General features: G+C 38.9%; 1 protein-coding gene across 4 annotated transcripts in view; it reads left to right on the forward strand.

Moving 5' to 3' along the window:
• The window catches only part of LOC148823015 (neurocalcin-delta), a 95,401-nt gene that overhangs the window by 1,764 nt on the left and 74,030 nt on the right, over positions 1–19,607 (forward strand). For 2 of the 4 annotated variants that reach the window (XM_088928557.1, XM_088928558.1), the window contains exon 2: positions 9,939–10,087. The gene's annotated coding sequence lies outside the window, so the exon portion shown is untranslated. Of the gene's footprint in view, positions 1–9,938; positions 10,211–19,607 lie in introns of all 4 variants that reach the window. The other 2 variants (XM_088928559.1, XM_088928560.1) reach the window with 1 other exon arrangement.

Genomic DNA, 19,607 nt, shown 5'->3' on the forward strand with positions numbered 1-19,607 from the left:
GATAGTACCCCAGGATTTGAACCCGGAGCTCTAGCACTGCAAGACAGCAACGCTAACCACTGTGACATCCTCTGCCTCAGTCGTTAGTGGCAAACTCAGTTCTTACAGTTTGTAATTCTGGCGTGCAAGGTGTCATCTGTGAGTGTTTGATTGTGGTCTTAGCACACAGTTATGTTGCTTCTCTTTTCATTAAGCACTTCTGCCACTCACAGTCAGAGGTCCTGTCCAGCTTTTAAAGGGCTGCCTTGTCTTTCAAAGCACTGATTATGCACTGAACACACCTAAACAGTGCTTAAGGGAGGCCTTGAAATGCATTATTTCCAGAAATCTATCGGTGCCAAAAGTAGATCACTTTTCTCATGATATCTCAGGGTTCCTTTCACCTTGTCCACAACCACCTTTTTCCGAGGAAGAAACATGGGTTAAAATACGCAGGGCAGTTACTACAGGTATTTCATTGCATTGAAGCTGTTTTGTTTAAAATCCTGTTCGGATCTGTATCTCTCCTGGCAAGCGGCATTGCATTGTTTTGTGGTTTGAGCTAATGTGTAGAACAAACATGCGCAGAATTGATTTTGGCGTGTGCAGATAAATGTTAGCTTCTTAAGCTATTTTATTTTGTAAGCAAGTGTTTGGTAGGAGGAGGGATTCTGTTAACGAAATAGATGGTTCATAATATCCAGAGCTTCCAGACCCTGGCAGAGTTAAAACTAACATTTTGTAGGTATTTCTTCATTTAAGGCAGCTAGTGACTGTTTCTGAATAATGTTTTATTTCATCTCATACCAGTACAGCTCCACAAGCCTCATTTTATTCAGTGTTGGCATCTAAGAGCTAATGAATCCATAGAGGCAAAAAAAGTGGCTCAAAGTAAACTTCACATAATTGGAGAAGGTGGGAAGAATTAAAGAGGACTCTTTAATAGCAAAACGTTTTAAGTTTGGATGCAGAAATTTGAAACGTTCAGTATGAAGCAGAAAATACAATCAGAAATAGCTGGTGCTGCTAAAAAGTCTGTTTAAGAAGGGTTAGGCTGATTTGGTTGCCATTCGCCTAACGTTTGCATTTTTATCCCTCCTATCTGTACTGAAAACTTTTTTTTGTCATTTGACCACTGTAACTCTGCTTTAGTAGGTATGTGGTTTGATGTTATTCTCTGAAAGTGCTGAGGTTTTGAATATAAATGATCATGAACGAATGAAACTTGAGCACCTTTGCCAAAGATACATGGGTTGATCATACCCATGTTTCCACCTGAATCCACACTAATGACTAATGAAACGTATTATTTTAGTCCGTCTGACATCAGCTTTCGTGCCTCTGGTCTGAAGCAGCAGGAAATTAAGTTGGTTATATGCGACTTTATAGTTAATGTCAAAGCTGATGGAAATATAATTTTCAGAAAATAATATAAACAATCGCTGTTCTGTCAAGCGTCTAATTTGACATAGTATTGATTAAAAAATATAGTTTTATGGAAGATTTTGTTAAAATGATTGTCAAGGTAAAAAACTAAAACCTCAGCCACCTATTTTAAAATAATAAATGCAGCTTGCTTTCACTATTATAATAAAATGGGTATCACCAACAGTGGTCCCACAGATCCCGAATCTGGCAAAAAAAAACTAGGAAAACTTGTAACTTATTGGTCCATTAAGTAAATAATATGCTCAGCTAAGGTATCTCTTGTATCTCTCTATCTACAAATAATTCAATTTAAATTGTTAGGAGTCTTTAGACATTGACACTTTAATGGTTACCTGGATTGTGTCTCTGGGAGAGCAGAGATGGATGATATAAATTATACTGAACTGCACACTGCCAAATTCAATGACGCAACATAAATGCTTTAGTATTGTAAAGGGGGATCATTGCTTTAAACATTCTGGAAATGTAATTAATATGATAAGCGAAATGCGTGGGTTCAGTAGAGTATAATATAGCACCAGTGAGTGCACAGACACCAGACATTTTGTGCTTTAAAAAAGCAGATTTCTAAGAATAAAAAAACTTCTTTACCTATTCTGAAAGTCTAGAACAGGGCTGATCAGCTTGTAGCCCCTCTAATCTACCACATTACACTGTGTTGCTACAGCTAGCATATTAAATGTTGCATTTAAAATGAGTAAATTAAGAAGCTGGTTGTATCAAGCGTACTGCAGTGGAATGGGTTGGAGTAGTACAGTAGCTCTGGTCTAGAAGATACTGAATGAGTTATGGAAACAAACTTTTTCTATTTTGGTTTAGGGAGTGGTGACTGAGTGAAACCTTGATTGAAGTTTCTAAAATCACAAAAGCAGTAAGTAAGGTGATTTCACAAGGCCTTTTAAAGTTGTAGTAATCAGCTGAACACAGGCAAGGGGAAAGGGGTGTTCTTGCCCAGGCTGTAACGAAGGAATGAGACAGAATCCCACTAGACAGCTTCCAGACCTGGTTCAAAGCACATGTCACAGATGTACAGCTTGTAATACTTCTAGTAGTGGCTGTGTGCTACAGGCCTATGACTTTCATCACAGCAAAGTGCCCTCTTGATGAGCCATGCTGTTAATATTAATGTGTGACATATTTGGTTTAACATGTTCAGTGTTCAGTGTGTGGTCATTTGTTTGGTGCGAGTGAAGTTTTATTTAATCTCTGACCCAGGGAAAAGTGTGGTGTGGACGGTTGAGGAGAGAATGCAGGCTCGCTCTGTGTCCATTAGTCTTCTTGATTCTTTCTTCTTCTTCTGGTTTGGTCGGCTAGTTTTTTTTGTTTTTGTTTTATCAATAAAGTTTGATAATCGGCCAGTGAAAGCTCTGTTGTCCTTCACATGAATGCCTGAAACGTTTTACCGAACCCAGGATTTTACATTAACATGACAAATTGACCTCTGTCATGAGATGGTGGTGAGATCGACTCCACTGCGTGGGGTTCTGTGTGCTCTCCAGCTGCTCTGGTGTCCTCCTACAGTCCAGAGACATGCCGGCAGGCCCGGCTGTGTGAGTGTGTACATGCCTGGATCTGCCCTGCGATGGGCTGGCATCACGTCCAGGGCGGACCTCACCCCGCGCCTGTTGCTTGCTGGGATAGTCTCCAGCTCCCGTGCGACCTTGAATTGGACACAGCAGTTGGAAAACGGATGGGTGGTTGCAGTGGCGGTGCGCCTACTGTAAAAAAAATCTTTTCTTAATAATTGTAAATTTCTTGTGGTCATTTATAAGAGAAATGTTTCTTTCTCAGTATATTATCAGATGAATGAGGGGGTATAAAAAAAGGAAGTGTTTTTTCTTCCCATTGTCATGATGTTATTACAGGTGTTTGTAAGGCTGTTAACCCCAGCGTCTTACTTTTTGCAACAGCTAATATTTGTCCTGCCGACAGTCCCTTCCCTTAATTCAGACAGGGTAGTAACCTAATTGACTGTAAAGTAGGACTGCTGGCACAAAATGGCAGGAGACGTCACCCAGTCACGTCAGTAGCGGCCGAAGAAGGTTCTCTCATATATGTTTCGTGCTTTGAGGTACTATAGGATGAAAAGCTGTATATATAAATTATTAACACTAACAATTAATTGCATCCAGTGGTCTGTGTAGATGGGTTTGGAAACATACTTTGAAGGGCTGGTAATCCTTTTATGAGCTTTCCAAAGTCTCCTGGGGAAAAGAAATGTGTATTTGGAAAACAGTACACGAATATTGCCTTGTGTATTTGTCAGGTAATTTGTTTAATTACAATTCTAAATGGTATGTATCATTCTTGCAGCATGAGGTTGCTCACTTTCATCTCACTTCAGTATAGAATACCTGTTTATCTGACGCGTTTCAGAATAGCGTGACGAAGGTGAAGAGAAGTATAATAAATAGGCTCTTGGCATCATCAGGTTACATCCAGCTCGACATCTGGTAGCAATGTAATGAGTTAGAAGCACCTGTTTTTGTCACTTGCATGGCTGTCGAAAATCATGTTATGCTAGTTTGCTACAGTATGTGGTTTTCAGCAATGTAAAAAAAAAAAAGATTACAAGTTCTACTGTATGCTGAGTTCTGAGTTTCAGTCACTCTGCGGAAGACTTTGATCAAAATGGGTTTCGTGAGCTACGAGGAAGTGGGTTAGGTTAGATGTGTTTCCATAGTGATAGACCATGAAGGCTGTTGAGAAAGGAACAGAGTAGCATCTAGGATCCCAATTTAAAAATACACATCGATTTATGATCCTGCCAGACGCCCCCTAAATAATATAACTAGCTTCCAGAACTTTTTGCATTTGCCTCTGGCCCTCTTATTGTAAGTAAGCGATTCATCTTGTAAATATTACATGGAAAAGAATAGAGGTCACTGATCAAGAGTAACTGGGTAGAGTCTACTCAGATGCTCTGTAGTTTTTAATTTTTTGAAAAATGGGGCTTTTGGAAAGCTTGTCTTCCATTCTCAAATGGGGGGTAGTTGCATAGACTGAGATTCAGGTACTGCGGTATCCCTGAACTTTGGGGAATCCATCCATAAACTTCCTTCAGTTACTTGCAAAAAAGTTTCTCCTAGACGAGAAGAAAAGCCTGTGGGGGAAAAAAAGTAATCTTCAAGTCAATAGCTCTTGAGGATTACATTTTTTCCTGAAATTTTATGACTAAGGTTTTCATTGTTTTCATTGGAAAACAAAAGGGTTTTAGCTTCACCTTACAGTAATGAGTAAAAGTAGCCTATGATCATTTCTGTTTTCTTGGATTTTGAGGTTAGCCAGCAAAATAAAAGGTAGAAGAATATTTATGGCTCTTCTCTGTTTAATGTTCTCCTTAAAAAAGGTGTATGGGAGAGAAGAAGCAATCTTGCAGCACATGCCATTTGTTAAATGGACAATATGCTGTATTATTGCAATCATAATAGCCTGAAGTGAATGAATTTTCATTATAATGCAATTAAAAATTGCTTCTGACTATTTTTACAGGCGATTAGACAAGAAAGTGTTGCATGTGCTGTATTTTGCCTGGAATGCCAGGAGTTGTTAAAGTACCAGATTCAACATAAAATACATATTCCAAAAAGAATGGGCCATAGTGAATGAGTGGCTAAAAATATGGGTTTGTGCACGTTGTGCTCTCCAAAATCAACAGTGGTCATTGGGAAAAGATGACAAAAATGCAGCAATCTTCATGCGCTTGCTTGGCAATCTCTCTGGAGTTCTTTTTTTGACAATTTTGTATGTGTAACGTTAAACAGAACGGAACAGCGAAAAACCACAGCTAGAAAAAATCGTGCAGAAGAGGAGAACTCACACAAAAGGGGGGCAAAGAAGGATTGTTCAACACATGTACGAAAAGAAGGGGTGTCTGGCGTTCAAGTGCAGTTTTGTTTCAATTTCTATAAGGAATTGGAAATCTCCACAAAGCAAGTTATAGCACAGTAGATTTGACAGTATTGCACGGTTAAATGGTCTCCTTGACATGAAAAAACCTGACATTTTCATTTAATTTCCCTCCTTTGAGCAAAGGAAGTTATACAGGCCCTTTTCACAGTAAGCGTGGGTTTGACAAACCGGGTAGAAATAATACACTCTTCCCATACTGATGTCACGAGCGTAGTTACCTTTCCGTTATGCAGAATAAACCTTTAATGATTGTTGTTTCTTTAACATTCAGCAATTTAATGTATGCATGAAATCAATATTTTGTACGTATTAGGAATATTTGAAATAATTCTGCTCTTGCTTCTTGATGCCATTTGACAAGCTATGCCCAGGAGACCTTTAAATAGACAAAATATACAAAAGCATGCAATTCCTTCATTCTTGGTGTATCTGTTTAGTAACTGCATGTACAAGACAAAATTAGAGGCCTAAAGCAAACCTGAAATGTCTGTTCTAAATGTATGTTCTCCATACAGTGTAAGATGTACTGCATTATTCCAGTTTGTATGTTGCTCTGAGTCTTGTGAGAATAACATGTTAACCCTAGTGCTTTGCAAGGGGTTAGTCTTTTTCATGTATCCCGAGTCAGCAGAAAGGGCTTCTAAGCCTATAGTGACCTGACACATTTTTTTATTTCTCTTCTGCTTTTTTTGGTTTCATTTTTCTAGTTCATTTCCTAATGCCACGCAGGCACTCTTTCTTGTGGGGGAAAAAGTGTAATCTTTCATGACGCTGATGCTCTTGCACGATAAGCGAAGGTGCAGTACATTACCATAACAAACCAGAATTTATTTGCTCTTCATTCTAGTTTCAAGTGGCAAGATTTAAGCATTCTTAAGGAGCACAGATGCGTCTTTTGCAAATGAAGTAGTTTCACATTTGCCCATGATTTGTTTGCCTGGATGTTTTAAAATCGGATTTGTGAAATGGCTTGGGTGACATCTCCTTAATAGAAGTATTATTTCCATAGGTGCTGTCTACATACACAGGACAGAGGTTAATATTATTTTAAATATAACATTTTGCCATCTTGTAATCTGCTTTTGTTATGGTAGCCGAGCAGGTAAAGGCTCTGTGATATTGTGTTTCGTGGCAGGTTTAAATCAAACTGTATTACTCCACACAGGTGCCTTTTACTTCCCCTATGAAACAACGATAACAAAAAAACATATTCAAGAAAGGCTATAATGAATGATTATTATACAGTGACCAGAGTCACATTTCTGTGGAACGTATAACGGTGATTGACAGATTACAAGTATTATACTATTGCTCTCAATTACTGTAGATATGTGTTTATATGTGCTTGCCCTCAACATGGCATACTGTACAGACTGTATCAGAATATGAATGTGTTTTAAGCAATCCAAATGTTTGCCTATGCCTCTTTACGGCACTAAAATACTTTAATATACATTAATTTGCATTCCTGTGTCATCATGTCTATTTTGTGCTATATATAACAGGTCTTACTTGTCACAGGTGTGTACATATACTGTACACATTCGCAACAGGACAGTGCAAACAATTTTAAAATTAAACATTTGGCTCATGTCTGTAGTAGAGTACGATTCAGTCCTGAATATTTGCTGCGTTATTTAAACAAGGTTTTTTTAGCTGAATGTCTCGCATAAGCTGTCATAGTTCCAACCACGTTCTTTTTAATGGTGGTTTATGATCGCCGAGCTTGTGCTGGTATTTCAAATCTTGGAGTGAAATTGGATTGAGACAATATGCCTGGTGTTTTCTGGACCAAACAAAGAACCGAACTTTGAATAAAAAAGTCACAATATGATAAGACACGGATGCCTAATTTTGAATTTTTAATTTGGAAGTATAACAAGAAGTTTGAATTGAAATGTCTGCGACAAATGGTTTTAAAGACGCTGTTTCGATGTCTGTATAGTGCATGGCTGATGTGCAGGGGTATTTAAGCACAGAAGATGAGAAATCAAGGACTGATGTTATGACCTTTCTACAGCAGGTTCATTATCTTTCAAGTCTTTCTTTACCAAAAGTATTCAAAAGATATATACATTTGCTAATTCTTTAAGTATTCTGCTAATTTGTCAGGCGTGAAGCATACAGCCTACAGTATGTCGTACAACACAATGGAAAGCAAATTTTGATGTAAATCTAAACAGGATCAATGTGCTGAGAGGAAATCATTCTCAACATTTTTATTGAATAGTCTTATGGAAAAGGAGAGAAATGCATTTCACTATAACCACTTCAATGTACTGTCAAGGACCTCGAATGGATGATCTTCTGCAGGTGACGTCAAACGTTGCTTGAAAGGGTTTAGAAATAGAGAATGGCTTAAACATGGAAAGTGTTAAAACACAAAGTCAACTGGCGGAACACAAAGTCTTTTATTTTTTTAATTGAATGTTCTGAAAAAGAGGTGAAGAATCTGTTCCCAAAACATCATGGATGTATTACCGTAGAGCTGCCTTGAGCTTTGGTGTATAGAAATATGCAGGCATGCAGTCACATTGCAGTTCTTGTTTGTGATTATTAAGAATTTATACTGAAAGCAAAGGATAGGCCACCCTCCTAATGAAGAGCATTAAAATATCGAATGAAGAACGTCAAATATTCTGTGTTAAGTGTGAGGTTGGATTTCTTATTCCATTATTGACAGGGTTGTCATTTGTATATCTACTGTATATTTTTGTGCTATAGACCCTTTAGTTAAAAGTTGCTTTTGCCAATAAAAAGCTTTTTTTTTTTACCCTTCCCATTTCCAGTCATTCCATTTCCTAAATATTCCCAGATTTCTGGTCAGTGTTTTCTGGCTGCTCTTGAAAAGATTAAGTATATACTGAAACGCTTTTTTTTCTTGAAATAAATGTGTGTAGGTTGAAAGGATGCCAGTGCAGCAGACAGGGAGTGATGGTGAATGTGACTCATCTATGCGAAATGTTTTGTTTATACAACTGGAGCACTTTAGAAAGGAGTGTTCTGTACAGCATGAGTGATGCTCTGCTGTGTCAGAATATTAATGTGTGAAGACGATGACACTGAACTGCCCAGCATATTACTTTATGCTGGAGCACATTAAGCATCATTTTCAAATCACTGTCAGTAATTTAGTTCTATTTAAAAGCACACTTTTCCTTTTGTTGATGAGTGCAGAGGGTTAAGTGATTTTAACTAAGCACAGTGCTTTTGTTCGTTTGCGTATAGCTTTGGTAGCCTTGTTAAACAATGCAGAAGGGTTAGTTGCTCAGTTATTACTACTTAATTACCTGTCAGGCTCGTAAAATAGAATAGAATTTAAAGGAGATTGTCCTTTGAGTATTTTTGGTCTCTGTAGTTTGGTAACAGGGTGTGAACAATGCACAAAATGCACATTATTGGTTTTAAATGTCTTCTTCTTCAGCAGGTGATTGGAGAACTACAGTTAAGCCCAGTCCATACTTGAATGGTCTGTCAAGATCGCTGGTTCCCTAAAGAATTCCTAGTTAGCTGGAAGTCCTTCCTCAAGTGGTCTTTATAAAAAATTGTTTCTCAGTGGATATCGTAGCAATCTGCTTTTTAAAATTTATTATTTGTAATACTTCTTTCAAGAACTTCTCCCTTCCAGCCTTTTTTCTCCCCCAAATAGCTGTTTGAATTGAAGGAGAATCGTTCATTATGTTGCCTAGAGCTACCATTACAAAACCAGACACAACAGACAACAGGGTGGGAAAACAAGACACCTCTCTTCTGATTCGTTTAGCCTTTTTTTTCTGTGATCTGGGTTATGGTCCGAGAAAATGACAGATATCCACGTACATTCGTACCAAGCTCTATGGGAGGACAGCATGTCTGCCTTAGTGTTTCTCACAGCGGCAAGCGAAGCCCCTAGCTCTCTTAAGTTTCACCCTAGTAGAATATATCCGTCCTTTGAATTTCTTTTCACCCATTGCTGGATGTGATGAGGTCAGGCTCTGTTGTTGCCCCCGTGTGCTTTTTTCCGTAACGTGGTGTGCAGTAATACGAACGATTCAGCGACTGGAACAAATCGGAAGAAATGACCTCGGCCCTTCTCACCCCATTGAGCGAACTCTGCGTGTGCCTTCGTGAATACAAAAAGGGTCTGGAATTGTACATCGAGTTTCCTTTACATGTTTCTCTGAATGTGTGCGCAGCAGAATATCTTTGCAACATGTTTTAGTAGCAAAACTACTGCTGGAATGGGTCACATGATTGCCAGCATTAAACAGTGTGTGTATGGGTCTCAGTAGTGTTCTTCCTCTTGGAAAATGTTCTTAAATTACCAAACCAGTAATGTGGGCTAGTAAATTCTAGGAAGACCTCGATCACTCTAGCTACATTATTTTAACAAACCCCAACACAGTGAGTACAGTAACCTTAAAGATTTGAAGTAACGATTATGATCTATCTGTGGCTCCTGCACAATTGAAGCTCCTTCAGTTTTTCCCCACCTTCTAACCGTTTTTCACACGGGCTTGTGTTTGGTTTTCCACCGGCCAGCCTTGGAGAGTACAGCCTCAGGAAGCATTTTAATTGAAACACTTTTAATACCCTGTTTATAATCATCTGCGCTTCAGTCCTACCAGGTTGTGGCAGATCCTTGCTTCGGAGAAGAGCTCGACATCCCTAGGGGGGACCCCAACAGCTCGAATTAAAGCGCCCGTCCATTGCAACAGGAGACGGACAACTCCCCAGTCAAACTGTAGGAGTCGCTGCAGAGCAGCAGGTTGGTGAACACCATTTCGGCTCTTGCCAGATTTCTCTGGTTTCCGCTTCCTCTACCAGGACTGGTGTCCCACTCACCCGAGTACAGGCTGTCTATACAAAACCCCTCCACTGCACGATTTTGGTGAGTTTTAATTCCGATACGTTGCTGATCATGGATCTATAAAAGTTGCTGAATGCATTTATTTTTCACTTGTTCAAAAGCGTACGGTACAGTTGGTGCTTAGTATTTTCATCTTGGAACATTTAACAAATTTGAATGTTCGCTTCACTCAGGGGAATTGAGAGTAGACAATAAAGGGCAGGTGCCTTTGTTAAAAATTGTTCAGGGAGTTAATTAATTGGTATGTGGATAATATCACTGCCTTGTCATCTCTATGCTCAGTTAGTTTAAGTGGACCAAAGAGACTAGTTTCTACAAGCACAAGTAGGTAGCTGCACCAGCATGTGTAGGCTGTGAATAAGAAGGCTGAAACATTGTCTCTTTTCTGCAAGGAATAAACCTTTACTTATTCCTTTGTAGTTTCTACAGTTTTGCACAAAGAGACTTGAATGTAGGTCTTTTTTCATGCCTTAATGGGAGGATTGAAGGTGCTCCTCAGAATACTCTGGATTTCAAGATACTGCTTAAATAAAAAGTAAAACAAAATCCATAAATTTAGCTCCTTTCCATTTCTGATTTCATGTGTTTATATGTGTGTTGTCCAGACTGTTCTGTTTAGTGTCAGGGCTAGGATCTGAAAAAAAATACGGATTTATGCAGTATTTGAATTGTGTAGTGTCCACAGCCATTTTTAACCATATTGTTCTCTTTGATAGATGAACGTACTGTAGCACCGTCCTTACAAATATTTGAACTCGCCAAGATCTTACTTAAATTACTCTGCACAGACTGCAGTGTTGCTGGTTTTCAGTCAACTATCCAATAAAAGAAAGGAATCTAGATGACTTTCATCCCCCCTGCAGTAAGGTAGTTTGAGACACGTTTTTTAAATTACTTGGTTTATGAACTCTCCAGAATTACTGTGAATTCTGCATAGAACATGGAGTCACAGGTAAGACGACGTTTCTTGCCTGTGGATATGCAACAATATGTTTTAGCTTATCAACAGAGTATCTAATAATAGAAAAAAACAAAATAATGTATAATACAGCCTTGGGACATTTTATGCTGCTCTGTTAAAAGAAAAGTCTACCAATGTTATGTCTGTTTTGGGGCTTATTTTTACATCTGAAATTACTGTCTGTTCAAATAAGCTACACAGAGCTGCTATAAAATATACATATCTAGAAGAGTACTGTCAGACTGCCGTAGACCTTATTTCCCAATTGAAAAGAAAAACATCAAGTTATCCTGTTGGTTCAAGACCTCATTACGTAGGCCTGAAGACATATTTTAATATCTTAATTTAATATCACTTGTTTTTTACTTTGTTTTTTTTCCTGAGATGATATGCTCTGCTACATATAGATTTGAGGATGAAAAACACATTGGTGGCAGGGCTTCTTGATTTTAAGGGGATAAATAAGGAGTCAGGAGTCAAATTTGCACTGTTAAACCCATTGGGAAAGCCTGTGTAACCTTGTGCATGAGCAAGCCTTTTGAAGGTCTTATTAATGAAATTATTCAGAATGACAAAACAGGAAAACACACAAGGTTCCAATTGCCATTTCTGTTAAAGTCTAAAATATTTGGAATTTCTTTGGGGAATGTGGATTATCCAGTTCACGAATCTTTCTGTTCTATGATGCTTAATGTTTCTATTGCATCCGAAGCAGGAATAAACCTGGAAGGCATGGTAAATCTCATGTTCTGGAGGCATTAAGGGGTCTCTTGGTTCATTAGTCAGTGTGTTTTCCTCGTTTTGAAAAGTCTCCTGCTGATTCTGTCTTATAATTTATTTTGAGTTATGAAAGAAATTACTGGTTGGCAAAGGAATGCTGATTGCTGGGGTGCCTGTGTACTGTATCATTTATATTATTTATGTTTAATACCAAATTGAAGGATAAGTATTTCTGCAAAGCTTTAGATTTAATTTTGTTTTTCCTGTTTGTTGATGTACATTTAATACTGTGCCTGTTACTGAAGGATGATGTTACTTGCCTTGAAACCAGGTTAATGTTGAATTCTGGATCAGGAGGCCTGGCCCTTTAGCATAGTGGAATTCTCCACTCTGTGGGGATTAGTGCCCCAGAGCTCTGGCTCTGAAGCCAGAGATACCTGTGAACATCAGATCCCTGTGTCGACAGAGCTACACTTGTCACATCGAATTTCAGAATTAGATGTACATTGCCTGCCATTTTGATGTGTTGTAATGTGTAATGTGTTGTGTATCAGGAGTATCAAATTAAGAAATTCTAATTAGGAGGACACGGTATATTTTTCTCCCATATGTTTTATTCCAGTCAAATATCGTGAAAGTGTTTCAGTCCCCGACTATTCAAATAAGTTATCCACATTTATCATTGCTCAAAATTTGACATTGATTTTTCCTTTTTAAGGTAATGAACTATTGAATATTTTCATACACTGTATTTTTGCGTCATATAGTTTTTTTTTTAAATGGTAAAAAGATTTATCCTGTATTATTACGAATATAAGATATAGGACTTCAAAAGCGTACTTTTATGGATGGATCATCACCTTGTATTGCAGCTAATTAAGAACTCAGTTGTTGATAGATGAATGTACTGTAGATACATAATAGCAGGCTCTGTCCTTACAAATGTTAATTGGATTCACAAATAGTATTGTTATCTAAATCAGCTTTCATACAGTTGCTTATTATTACTAAACACCTTTTTTTTTTTAAATACACAGCACTGCCTGTGCTTATTAGGCTTCCTCAGGCACGACTGTTTTAGATTTATACTTTCTCTAGTGTGAAACTCCTGAAAGGCGCATAGACCTATGAGCTAGGACCCTGTCTGTTGGGAATCTTGTCTGAACATTGCTTTTAGCGAGGGGAAGCTGAATACCTTGTGAAACATGTCTTTGGTGCAGAAAACCTCCTGGAGTTTGTCTTTTCGCTCCACTAATGTAGTGGCCACTTGCAAATATGAAGATTTTCTGAACAGGTTCCTTTGGGATTTACTCTGAGCCTTAGATGTCCATTAAAATGTCATTTACAGTAAAACGTACTGTTCCAAGTGGCTGTCTTTGTTATTAATTTTTTTTATGAAGCTGGGGTAAATTACAGCCGGGAAGGTAAAGACAGAGGGGGTTGATTTGACAGAGCCTAACCAGTCAGTTCAAAGAGTGTTCGCTGAAATGCCTGAAGCGATTGTGAGTGGGCAGCAGGCACAGTTATATACAAAGGAACAAATGGAGGTTAATTCCCCACTGAACTTAAACCTTATGTTTCTAATTTGGAATAATGGTAAGAAGAGAGTGTCTAATAATAGAAAACAAAATAATATACAAAATGGCCCGAGGAATATTTGTACTGTTCTGTTAAAACAAAAGTGCATCAATTTTATGACTGTCTTGGGAGTTAGTAATTATAGAGGCAAAAATACTGCCAGTTGAGTACACTATGCAGGGCTGCTTTAAAGCTTATTTGGAAAAAAATTGTCAGGCTGCAATAGTCCCTTTTTATGCTGAGACTGTTCACTCTTCTATATTACTTTTTGAGGATGAAGATAAAAACGCTGCTGCACAGACTTTTGATGTTGCCAGGAGAGAAGAATGATTAGCTGGATGAGCGTTTGGAGCCTATTGGGGAGGCCTGTGTAACCTTGTGCACGAATGAGCCTGGAGCAGGAGTTCTTAGAGCAGTGCTTCGTAACGGCAGTGTAGAGCAGAACACACAAGGTTTCACTTTCACGGCTGTCATTAAGAGTGCATGGAAGAATTAGGAACTGATAGGGAGGGGAAAAGGGAGAGGAGCCAGATTAGCAGTGAAGTGGAGCCTGGTGTTGAAACTGGGATCCCATGGGACCCAACCAGCCTAATGAGTGCTGACGCGGGACATTTTGTCACCATTGCGGGTGGTCATGGTGAGGATCCTTCGTGTATGAAGAAAGACCCTCAGCAGGTGGTCTCACCAGGCTATCAAGGAAAGCAGGGAAGCGTGTTTCTGGGTGGATGCCTGGGGGTGTTTGACAATATGTCAGCCAGTCTCCAGAGGAAACTCTCCATTCCTTTGGTAAGAACGGAAGTGGTGTATGGCGCCTCCTGTTGGTGGATAAAGGGGAAGGTATGGTGAAGTGTTTTAAGTTCTTGAGAGGTCATACACGCGTTTACAGTAACTGTAGAATCTGTTCTCTGTACATTTAGGAACAGCTACCGCAGAATTATATAGAGGTCAGCTCTTTTGTGTATTTCGAGTTACAGACGTATGTTTGTGGTCTGCAGAAAGCTTGTACATGGCTATTTTTTGAATAGCCATGTTTTTTGTTTCTGTTGTAACTTAACCGCAGAAGCGCAGTGTTCACATTTTTTTAATTTAGAATTTAAAATAGATTGAGGCTTAAGTATCTAAAGTTTTGCTTCTAAATAACATACTAAAGCACTTCCATGACTGCTACACTTTTCCGTATGTTCAATTATTAAATGATTTTAAATCTAGCTTGCTGTTTACATCAGAAATTTTGCATTTGTTAAGAGCTAGTTGTACCAATACCATAACAGCCTGTTAAAATCACTGAAACATTCATTTTTTACAGGAATTAATGTAAGGGTTATGAGGGTAAAAAACTCAATATAAATGAAAATTTCTTATTTTGGAATAATGAATTTTCAGTTGAAAAGTAATTATATGCAAGTGTACTGTGTACTGTGCTCTTATCTGTATTCTCCTCTCCCAGTCTTCTTGTGAGTGTTTGGTTAGTGTGTATTGTGGGATACAGGCATACAGAAAATGGATTCTGAGACTGCACATTGTAGGACCTTCCAAGGCAGACTATAACCACATTTACGAGTTCTATTCTTCTTAGCTTAGTTTGCATAGTAATCGTCTTTCCATTTCTCCTCAAAACCCATGACATACCAGGAGGTATTTTTACCTGAAATCAAATTTCATGTTTATCCTGTCTAGGAGTCCTGGACGAATGATTTTACAGTAATATTTACGAGATCTTAAATATGTTAAATGTTTGTTGGAATTGACTTGTAGGTGTGCACCCCCATTAAGTTTTGTCCGAGTTTTGGAGGTTCCACAAATATAATTCTAGATCCTTTGAATACTGCAGCCATTCACCAACAGGGAGGTCTTATGATCTTAAGGAAGTAAGGGGAAGATCACATCTGGTCATTCACACTCATTGGTAAGGCCAAGTCAGGGGTAAAAATGTAACTACAGTACCTAAAGCAGGGCCTGCAGACCATTACTAGCCATGAATGGCTGAGCCCAAGACGATAGATAAGTTTAGAATATTCTGTTTGATGCGAAGTTTACCCTTTATTCCTCATTGTTATCATGTCAAGACCTATTCTTCCAGATGAGAGTGGAAAGGCCTATCTGCATTTCAAAGGTGGTATTTTATAGAAGTATAAATATTTATAACATTAAGAATCCTGGCAACAATGTCCCTACTTGATGCACTATATTACAAAATTAGAGCTGCAGAAAATTGGCAGCTGGAAATAAAGGAAAAGATGTATCCCTTAGTGCCTTTTCTTTAAAGGCATAATTTTGGTTAGCTAGTGCTAACATTTGATCACTATTACATAAACTGGGCAGGTCATTAAGCTGCGATTTTCATCTCAGTGGAGAACTAATGATGATTATGCACATTAAGGACTTTCAGTTTTAGGGCATTTTTAAAATACTATCCTCTCTGTGTCTTGGGGAACAAAAAGTCATATGATCACCCTATTTATATTATTATTATTTATCTTGTATTAAATACATTATGCACTTTGTGGTTTCTGGTCCTCTGCAATTACCTATACAAAACAACACTGGCATATAATGGTTAATTGCCATTGGTTAATTGGTTAATTAATCTATAAAATACATTCAAAATCATTTTTCTCATCACCTTCAGTCTCGTGTTTCACATAAATATTTGAATGCTCTAGTCAGTGTTTGCTTTCAATTTTATCCTTACCTTGTGTGCTTTGAAAGGGTGAAATAAAATACCATACTTACTTGTTACATTAAATAAAAACCACGTGTACAGTGTTGCATTAATGTGACTGTAATTCTGTTCTTAATGGCTGTCACATTCCACTCTGCTGGAGTCTTCACGCTCTCAGCCTTGAAATTGCTTAAGAGATGCTTGGCTGAGTGAGAAAATCAGTTCCCGAAATGTGGTTAAAATCCCCAAAATGAACTAAACCATTAAAAATAAATTCAAGGCACCTACTGTAAGTCTTGTCCAAGTTGGAGGCATATGACCTGTGTAAGAAATCCATGCCTTTTTTCTTCCCGCTTTATCCAGTACAGGATTGCGTGGGAGCTTGAGCCTATCCAGGTGAGCAATGGGCGCAAGGCAGGATACACCCTGGATGGGACGCCAGACCGCTGAAGGGCTCACAGAGACTCAAACGTGCTTTATACTGTACATTCACACAATGTTCCTTTTCTCAGAAGCCAGTTCACCTGCCAGTATATCTTTTAACTGTGGGAGAAAACCAGAGCACCCAGAGGAAACCCGTGCAAACATGTGGAGAACATACAAGCTCTATGTAAATGGTACCCCAGGAACCCAAGGAGTCCAAGACCCCAGCACTGCAAGGCAGTAATGCTAACCACTGCACCAAGTTGCTGCTGTCTGTAAGAAATACTGCTGTTAATTTAAAGAATCAGCTATATTAACACTCATTTTTTCTAAGCAGCAAAGTTTAGGCTGCGTGTTTGCAGTACCCACCACTGCCCTTGCAATTAAGATTCACTGAAAGACAAAAGCATGTGGCTATTGTGCTCAAGCCGAATGTCACGCACTGGTCTCCCCTAAATAGCAACATTTCATTGCACCAGAATGAGAAGCATCAAACAGGCTCTCACATGGAGCGTGTTCATTTTTATGTTCTGTAATCATCTGCCTTAGGCTTAATTATTCTAGAGAAAAATGAAGTCAACTACAATTTGACTGAATTCTTGCCTCTGTTTCCATTTCAAAATGATAGAGTAAGTTTTCAGGACTCATTTTCACTTTCATTTTTTTTTTACATGAAGAAAAAATAAATTAACAAGTCAACAAGAAAGGACATGTTTTGAGGTCTGATGTATTATAACAAAAGAAAAGACTGAGCTTAGAGACAATACAGTTTCAAGCCCTTCTATTCTAGGAGTAGTCCAAAACCTGAGTGCAAAAGACAACGGGTGCACAGATCCAACTTTACGAGGTGGTCTTGCCTTCTTAAATGTCGTGCAGAAGAATCATCGTAGTGTAGTAGGAGCTTTTACCGTTATGATTGTATCTGATCAGCTTCATGTTTATTTAATTAGGGGTTGACTGTGATTTAAGAGACAGAGCACTGCTGGAGTGCTATCATTTGGGTAGAGATCAGTCAGAAGAACGAGTCTGTTACTAGCCTTACAATGGAAAAAGGAGTTCTGCGAGTGATTTTCAATTAAAGTAGCATCAAACAAGTCTCCTGTCATGGGATTTCTGGACATGTAAGGGTTCCCACTCACTCACTCACTCACGTCCTATATTAGGTGGGCAGCGTCACACATGGTCTGTCCAAGTGTTGATACAGATGGCAAGATAATACAAAATGAAAGATGAATGAGGATGAGAGGCGCTGTGAAAACACAGTATATTTAGCCAACGAGCAGCTGGAATTTATATAAGTTGTAGGAGAAGGTGTTAGAAAGCCTTTTTTTTGTTTGTTTTTTCCTTTGCATCTCAAAGTAGATCTGATAAATAAGTAATTGTAATGCATAATGCAGAGCTTTCATGCCTTTTATGTTTTATAGTCAGCTTCGTGACTGTGCAGGAGGAAAAAAGGTTTATTGTATGACTCAAGTGGTGTTGGTTAGAATTCCACTTGGGTATACTCCTGTTCCAGGGAACGAATTAAGGAATAAAGAGAATGTATATAGAATTGTATTTGCTGTACAATAGGAGGGTGGCATGGTGACGCAGTGGTTTCCTCCCGATACTCTGATTTCCTCTTACAGTCCAAAGATGTGCTGGTAGGTTATTTGCCTTCTGGGAAAAGGGGCTCTGGTGGAGAGTGTGCCTGTGTCTGCCTGTGCCCTGTGGTAGACTGGTGACCCATCCAGGGTGTATCCTGCCTTGTGCCCTCTGCTTGCTGCCAGGAGCACTACCTCCCCTGCAACCCTGTGTTGCAAAAAGCAGAATTAAAAAGGTAACAGATATTTATATAGGGAATCAAGGGACATAAAGGAACACTCTTACATTGTATTCTGATTTAAGAAAGATTTTGTAATGTGCAATACTTAGAAGTATAGCACTCCGAAATCGAAGACAGGTTCCGGTGGCAGACAAGCGAAGAGCTGGTGAGCCACGTGAACAAGCAGGGAGGCACAGTCCGAGGCTGAAGTAAACGGGCAAGGGCCGAAGCCGTGATGCTCAAAACCAGGTGCCACAGGAGAGTCCAAAAACCAGAGAACTGAGCAGGAAGCGCAGTACCGGAAGCCCAAGCAAGAACCGGCAGCAAGCCAGAGGGTAATCCAAAAGCGAAAGTCCGAAACCAAACCCAGCTGAAACGAAGGAGCTCACAGAAAAGTTGCCAAGACTAGGAGAAAAACGCATAAAGACTAAGCACTGCGGCGTCGCCAAGGCAGGTCATCAATACCATGTGTTAAGTGCCTTCAGGTGGAGTTGATTTTCGTCCATGACTTGTTGTTATGGCAACGGCTTGACTGACAGGCCTGTCGATGACAGTGTTTTCAGTGTGGCTGGCGATCCTACAGCGCGAGCAGACGTGATTGGTTCCCTGCTCTTTCTGCGACAAGTGTGAAAATGATTGTGAAGGGAACATTTGCTTTTTATTTAATTTTGAATTTGGGGTAGTGACTTCAGTTATCTGACTTTGTACCCGTGCATATTTGAAGAGCATTTGTTTTAAATGCGGGTGGTGCTTAAAGTGGTTATGAGTCCCGGGTCGTGGTTTAATGTATACATTTTAGAATTTAAATTAGCAGCGTTTTTACTGTGACAATAAATATTCTACATGTGGAAAGTAATATTTGAAATGGAAACCTTCTGTACATATGGATAGTATATGTGAAACTGCATTCTGCTACTGTGCAATAGTAGTCAATTAACAGCACACATATGGAATATTTACTCAGTCCAGCTACAGGCTCTCCCTTTTATATCTCTGCCCTGGCATGTAAATAAAGTTCTGCTGACCTCCAGTCAGCATGCACACCAACAGAAAAGCAAATTAAACTCTGATTGTATGCGTCTATCAAAATGGGGAAAGATGGTCTTTTATCACAAATGCCATGATTTGAACTGTGGAATAAGATTTTCTTTGTTTTGCTGCTTTTAAAACTGCATAGTTAACCATGTGCTCATACTCTGATCATTGATCGATTGACTGGCTGCTCCTCCTGTCACAGAGCAGGCTGTATAATATGTCTGATTGTTAAATG

Source organism: Atractosteus spatula, chromosome 12 (genome assembly GCF_055471065.1).
Source record: "Atractosteus spatula isolate fAtrSpa1 chromosome 12, fAtrSpa1.hap1, whole genome shotgun sequence".
Taxonomy (NCBI): Eukaryota; Metazoa; Chordata; class Actinopteri; order Semionotiformes; family Lepisosteidae; genus Atractosteus; species Atractosteus spatula.